Here is an 8,230-nt window from a genome sequence, read left to right as displayed (position 1 = left end):
CTATGTTGTGCTTAATAGCTTTAGCTAACTACTAAGCTATTATGTGTTAAGTGTTTTATCTTGTTCCACGATACATACCTTGTTTATTTTGGTTTAACGTAACTAGTTAAAAAATATTATTGTTTGACTATATAAGGGGATATGCTTTTAGTTGATATTATGTAATAACGCATGTTATAGTAGATAATATTTCTAAAACATTTCTCATTTTCAATTCTTTCTAGAGCATTGCTCTCTTAAAAAGAAATAATAATTCTTTATTAAAAAGAAATAAGATGCTAACTTTCAACTGTGCATAAAAGAGTGCCACCATCATCTTTAGTAAAAAAATGAATTGCTCCCCAAATAGGAGATGATATTTATTGTTAAATAAGTTAATCCCGGATCAATGACAAAATCTAATCTTGGATAGGGAAGCACATAATGAAGTACAAGGAAGAATAAATACATTAACAAAATATTATATTATAATTACAATGGAATTCACTTCTTGTGTATAGAGTTTGGGATGTGTAATCATAAAAATTAATATTAACAAAAGTGCAAATCTTCTATTCCAAGTCACCACTAATGTGACTTAATTACATATGTAAGCTTATATTCTAATACACTCTCTTAAGAATCACAACACTTAAATTTTTTTTCAATAAAAACAATGACACTTCGATTGCAAACACATTCATTGAAAACTAAAAACAATAAAATCAAACATTTGTGAGATACTTCTTTGAAAGCAACACTTTAATTATGATGACTCCTTTACACTACTCCCCATTCCTCTAATTGACTCCTTTTTGCTCCGTATTATTTTGAAATATATAGTTTCCTACTTGCAATCCAGTTTCCTAGCTCTATTGGACATCATTTGTAGATGAGATGTTTCGTGATTCTCATTAAATGTATGATATCAAACTTTTAGATGTTAGATCTCCCTCGAACTATAGAAAAGCAATCCCACATTCATGTCTCATAACCCTTTACACTACTCCCCATTCCTCTAATTGACTCCTTTTTTGCTTTGTATTATTTTGAAATATATAGTTTCCTACTTGCAATCCAGTTTCCTAGCTCTATTGGACATCATTTGTAGATGAGATGTTTCGTGATTCTCATTAAATGTATGATATCAAACTTTTAGATGTTAGATCTCCCTCGAACTATAGAAAAGCAATCCCACATTCATGTCTCATAACCCTTTACACTACTCCCCATTCCTCTAATTGACTCCTTTTTTGCTCCGTATTATTTTGAAATATATAGTTTCCTACTTGCAATCCAGTTTCCTAGCTCTATTGGACATCATTTGTAGATGAGATGTTTCGTGATTCTCATTAAATGTATGATATCAAACTTTTATATGTTAGATCTCCCTCTAACTATAGAAAAGCAATCCCACATTCATGTCTCATAACCCTAATGAGATATAGTTTCATTCCAAATTATTGAACAACTATATATTCTCCCTTGGGCCTCTTAGAATACTAACAATGTTAGTTTTTCAATGAGATAATCGCCATTGTGAGTGTTCATTGGATCTCAAGAAATGGTTATATTGGTTTATTCTTTTAAGTTTTCCTTTGAGATGACAATTAATTTGATTTTTACATTCATTCTCTTTTCCATCATTTTCTTTAAGCATAATGCATTTTTTTGTGTGTGGGGCTAAAATCCTCTTTTTGAATCTCTTGTAGTTGCTCTTTTTCTTAGCTAAGAGTTAAAATTTCATTTCGTAGAGTTTGTGAAGAAATTGTTGTTTAACAACATGGCTTTGGTATCATGTTCCTCTATGGTAGTTCTGGTTTCTACTCATCATCTCATGGGATATCGCAAAGTGCTTATGTGGTTAGACATAGTGACTTAGTTGGACATCTTGAATTTGAACCACTGAAACCTAAGATAAAACTTTGCACTGAGTACTTTTGTTTCAAATGGTTTATTTAAGTTATCCCGTCTTTTTTGAGATAAATTTTTGAAATATACTAGATGCAATCCAAAATTTAAGAGAGTAGGAATAATAATAGTTTTCATTTTATCATTTTTGTTTTATTATTATTGTCAACTAAAATTTATTAAATTTCCTAATCCTAGTGAATTGGTAAATTAATTTCTAGTAATTTCCTTGTTAATTTAAATTACAACTTACTAAATGAAATGCACCACTGGGATTTTTAATTCGTATAAATAAAAATTATAGCAAAAACACGTTAACCAATTTCAACACATGCACATGAAAAATTTCCACCCTTCAATTTTATTTTTCATTAAATTTCTTTAAAGCATACAAGGGTTCACTTAGTGGGAAAATGGCTCACTAAGGAAAATATAAACAACATAAAATACTTGATGAATTTTTCTATCAGAGAAACCACCACTGTAGTTGCATGTATAACATATATGACCCCTCCCACACCCTCCATACTCCTCCCATACCATCCTTGGCTTCCCATACCTTGTATGACCTTGCTTGTGCATTGTACGACTTTCCTACATGTTGTACAACTCCACCCACATGATATATGTATTTCCCATGGCTTATATGGCCTTGCCCCTGTGTTGTATGACTTGTGGCTTTTATGACCCTATCTGCACACTATACGACTTACTCGCTGTGTACGACCCCTCTTGCGCATTGCATGACTACTCCCAACTACTTGTGGCTATATGACCTTGTTGTTGTGATGACGTTATAGTCTTTACGACTATCCTCCACTTGCAAAGTTGTTGATTGGGTTCCCATAAATCTATCCTTCAATTTCTAACTGTCGAGTTTTTCTCCTCTTGTTGCTATTTTCCTACACTCTCCTCCTCTAGACTTATCTCTAGATGACACTCCTTTATCAACCTTGCTGAGATCTCCTTGACTCAATTTCATTTGTGACTCAATTAATCATTGTCTCTCTTATGCCTTTCTCCTTTACTTAGCCTTTTCTTTTATAATATTGAGTTATGACCGAATCAATCAACTTTAATCTCCAAAGTGATTGATGATTGAGATTAAATCCCACTTCACTTGATATCAATAATTAAGATTTGTCTAATTAATTAATGCAAAAAACTTTACATTCTATTAGATTAAACTCAATTTTATAAAAAACAACTTCATTTTAATTAGTTAATTTAATTAAGGTTAATTTTCTAAGGTTGAAGACTTTGGATGGTTTCCACACCTATGCACAAGTTCCTTTCTAATGCTACAAACATCAACAATTCCTCTTAGCAAGGAAGGAACATTTTGAAGAGCCATCGAGAATTGGCTTTCTCTCCGGTCTTGGCACAGTGTCCCATACATCATTTTCTACCATGGTATTCCTCCAAACTTGCTATTTTGATGCTTCTTCAATGGTGCTACTTAGTAGTGCCATATGGTTCAAAAATTTATTTAGAGGCATGCTCTCCCCAAATGTGCTCTCGGGAGCCTTAACATGCTCATGAGAATCCTTTAATGTCTGCGTAAAGCACCTAGATCACTTGACATAGTTGGCAGGAGCCATTGAATCCTCCTCCTTACTAGAAGTTTGAGTCCTTGAACTAGAAACCGTGGAACATTGTTCATCATATGGAGCCTCTTTCTCCTCTTCTTTTTTCATTAGTAGTGGGTCATGTGACTTCCTAGATGCCATGGTCTACTTGAACTTTACATCTTTGCTCACAATTATCTTCCATTGTGTTGGAATGAAGATCTTGTAATCCTTTGAAGTTACGTTGCACCCCACAAACATGCATTTATCTCCTAAAATATCCATCTTCTTCTTCTTGACAAGCACATTGATGTATACTAAACAACGACAAATCATAAAATGTCCTATATTTGTCTTTATCCTAACGAATGCTTCCTCTAGATCTCCCCCCACACCACCCCCCACACCCCAATATGCTATGAAGACTCATGTTCTAAATATATATTGTCATATTACAAGCTTATGCCCAAAGAAACATAGGCAGATCTTGGTCATGAATCATAGCCTTAGTAGCATCAATGCCATATTGATTCTCTCTCTGCAACCCTATTCTACTGTGGGTTGTATGATATTGTCAACTCACTCTTGATCCCCACCTCCTTGCAATCCTTGAAATCATTAGAAGTGAACTCACCTCCATTATTTGACCTCAATACCTTGATCTTACTTCATGTCTGGTTCTCCACTTGAGCATTAAACTCCAAAAAATTATTGAATACCTCATCCTTGGTCTTCATTAATTAGATGCATGTCTTCCTATAGTCGTCGTTAGTGAATGCCACATAATACAATGATCCTTGCATAAAATCCTGTAACATTGGTCCACATACATCTAAATGTATAAGATCCAAGATCCCATTGGACCTTCTCTCGCTAGTTGGGAAAGCAACCTTGGCATTCTTTCCAAGTGCACACCCTCTACACACACTCTGTTACTCAATACTTCTTGGAGACCAATGCCAATGTCCCTTATAATTGGTAGTTCCTTATAGTGTAGGTGTCCCATCCTCCTATGCAATAACTCACACAGGCTATCATCTATCATGTACCAAGGCTTGAAATGGCTTGCCCTGCAACTTGTATTAATTTCCCTCTCTACCCCCAATGACCATTCTTGTGTCAGGGTTAGATGTCTCTACAAGAATGAGTACTTGTCCTTTTTTAATCTTGAAGATAAAACCCCTATCCTCCATGGTTGAGATTGAGAGAAAAATATTCCTCAGTCCTCGTACATGTAGTACATATTGGGCCTCCAACGGACAACTCGACTCAAGTTGGAACTTAGTTGTTCCCTCATGCTTCACTATATTCTTGGCATCATTACAAGCTGCAAATGAATTCCTGAGTCCTTCTCTATTATAATACTAAATATCTCCTCTGATTCTATCATGTGATGAGATGCACATCTGTCCAAGTACCATGCACTCGTGGTGAATGTGTTTGAAAAAAAGAGAAAACTAGTGAGAAGTCTGTAACACCCATTTTTAAACCCCAAAGTTTGTAAAATCTAATTAAGATAGATAATATTGGGATGATAAAAATGGATATTTTCCCATATGTCAATAGATTTAAATATTCATCTTCATTTAATATATTGATAAAATTGAAGAAGAGAACAACTAACATTGATACTGATGTCTGAGAGAGGAAAAATTTAAGGGGGCTTCAAGAAGTTTCCTATCGCATCTTTTTGATTTTTGATTTGGTAATTGGACTACCCAACTGCAAATAGTTATAGAAATAATGGGGGGTGGTACTTAATTTCTCTAGGAGTATGGTTTGAGTACCCAATATGGAGGGTTAACCATGCAACCTAAGAGGGGTACACAATTTCTCATATTGGCATCATCTGTATGAGGGAGAGAACTCGTGGGGGGTGTGAGAGTAGGTGAAGAGAGATAGATAAAAGAGAAGTGGGATGTGAGAGGTAGAGCGAATAGAAAAACAAAGGGGAAAAAAAATGATAAAGTAGCCAAGGAATGCAAGAGAAGTGTGTGTGATTGAAATAGAGAAAAATAGTGCGAATGAAGAGAACTACACATGGGTATTGAGACCATGACACTAAATAAAAGTTGACATAAAGCATTCAGATTCATAGCAACCGTGTGTGGAATTGTGATTTTAACTAAATTGGACAAGGAAATCAGTGAGCAAACCTTCAACTTGCGTTAGATGTCTAAGAAGAAAATATAAATCTTTTGTCTTAACTAATCATGTAAGGAACTCTTGTCGCTGTGACAAAGACCCTCCAATTTTTTTTCCTAATTCAATTTTCGATCCTACATCAATTGTCATGTCAAGCTCCCTAGTGTCATCATGTTGTTTGATTTTTTATTTGTGTGTTTTCTCCTAGTGTCACATCCTCTGAAGTCAATGTTTCCTAAGTGTCATCACCTAACCCTTAGAAACACTTAATTTATCTAGTCCATGGTTAGGTGAATTCATGACTTATCTTGAATTAGAAACTTGTCTTTTCACCATGCCCACACTAGAAAAACACTCAAAAGCACAAAAACAGAAAACAAAAGCAAGAAAATTACCTTTAAAGACAAAAGTGCACTCCAAGTTGGTAAAGACATGAACTTGAGTTGAGCACACTTCTTCAGATTGAAGAAGTTCACCCTCCTTGAGTGCACTCTTTCATATTGAGCAAGTGCACCCTACCTGAGCACACTCCTTCGTGCTAAAGACATGCACTCTTCTTAGTTGCATGCATGAACATCTTGTTGTGTTTGGGCGCACTCCTAGAAAGTAGGAGCCCACTTAACTTCTCTTAACTAATCCTTTCACTCATCGACAAGTGGAAATCATTAATGAATTAGTTTTTCAAGTAAAATATTTTAAATCAACCCACTTACTCATTCATTTGCATAATCATTCTCATCTGATTTGAGCGCACAACTGTGGATCAAGGAACTCTTCATCAAAAAACGTTACAAGTCTTGCATGTCAAATATAATCATCTCAAGGAAGACATTGAAGGACCTCACCAAAACAATAGTGACTAGAGGAAATTGGCACTCAAGGATAAGCTTCGAAGAATCAAGATGGAGAAGGGCGATACTATTTCCACATATCTGAACAAGCTCACCACATGCAGAGATGAGCTTAGCAGTGTGGGAATAACTACTGCCGATGATAATATGGTGAGCCTCGCTCTCCTTAACCTTCCAAAGAGTTAGAATAGCTACCAGGACTCTGTGATTGGAAGGGAGAAACTGCCGGATTGGGAATGATTGTGGTCAGACCTCATGTAGGAGTAGATCAGGAAGAGCACACGAGATGGTTCTTCATCCAAGGATGATGATGAAGAAAATCTGGCCTTAGCAAGTAAGGAATGAAAGGGAAGGGGAAGGATTCCCATTCCAAATCAAATTATTCTCATGGAGGGAAGAAGGGTGACAAGTCTAAAGTGAGATGCCTTAATTGTCACGAGATGGGACATTATGCGACTAATTGCCCATCGAAGAAGTCTAGAAAGGGATCCTCGTATGGATCGAAAGGTGAGGCATTAGCCTCTCAGTTCGAAATGGACTTTACCCTCATTGCATGCATGGTGTCATCAATGATGGGTTGTGTATGGTATCTTGATAGTGGAGCCTCATTCCACATGACCAGTGATAAAATTTTATTCTGTGACTTGGAGGAGAAAGACCTCAAGATGTGCATAGAGATGGGTGACGATGAAAGGTATAGTGTTTTAGGAGTGGGCACAGTTGCTTTTCAAAGGGAGCATGTAGCTCCTATCACCTTGAAAGATGTGATGTATGTGCCTGGACTGAAGAAGAACTTGGTATCAGTCGTGATGTTGGATGACAAAGGCTACGATGTTGCCTTTAGTAAAGGAAAGGTGTTCCTAAGACACATAACCACGGGTCAGACCAAGAGGATAGGGATTCGGGTGAAGAATCTCTATAAACTAGAGGTAGATGATTGTGCAGCGTTGAGTACGAAAGTAGAATTGGTAGAAAGCCAAGACATTGGTGAGTTGTGGCACAGGCGGTTGGGCCATTTGCATCATGGGGATTTGAAGATAATGCAACAGATATCTACAGGACTTCCCAAAGGTAAACTTGAGCAAGTTGACACATGCAAAGGTTGTACCTTGGGAAAGTACACCAAGTCTTCCTTTCATGATCGAGACAGTCGAGCAAAGGCTATCTTAGAGTGAGTTCATACTAATGTGTGTGGACCATTTTCGATGACATCCAAAGTGAAGTAAAGGTATTATGTGATTTTCATTGATGATTATTCTTGTAAATGTTGGATTTATTTCATGTAGAAGAAGGACCAAACCTTCACAAAGTTTTGTGAGTTCAAAGCTTTGGTCAAGAAAGAGCCAGGGAAGAAAATCAAGGCCTTGAGAAGTGACAACAATGGATAATACGTCTCTCAATAGTTTAAGGACTTTTGTGCAGCAGAAGGAATTAAACGAGAGTTGGTGGCACTCATAACCTACAACAAAATGGGGTTTCCGAGAGGAATAACAAAACTATTGCAGGGGCATCACGGGGAATGCTACATGACCAAGGCCTACCACTTCACTTGTGGGCTGAGGTATGCAACATAGTGGTCTATTTGCAGAATAGAAGCCCGCATCGCATACTTGCGATGAAGACACCGGAGGAAGCTTTCTCTGGTAAGAGACCAGATGTGGGTCACTTCAGGATCTTTGGCTCATCGATATATTGCCATGTGACAAAGGATGCACGTAAGAAGCTTGAGATGACAACAGAGTTGGGGATACTTGTGGGGTACACTGATACACCTCA

Source organism: Pinus tabuliformis, chromosome X (assembly GCF_031772625.1).
Source record: "Pinus tabuliformis cultivar Carrire ecotype Pingquan chromosome X, CPIR1, whole genome shotgun sequence".
Lineage (NCBI taxonomy): Eukaryota > Viridiplantae > Streptophyta > Pinopsida > Pinales > Pinaceae > Pinus > Pinus tabuliformis.
This window is presented reverse-complemented; position numbering follows the sequence as displayed.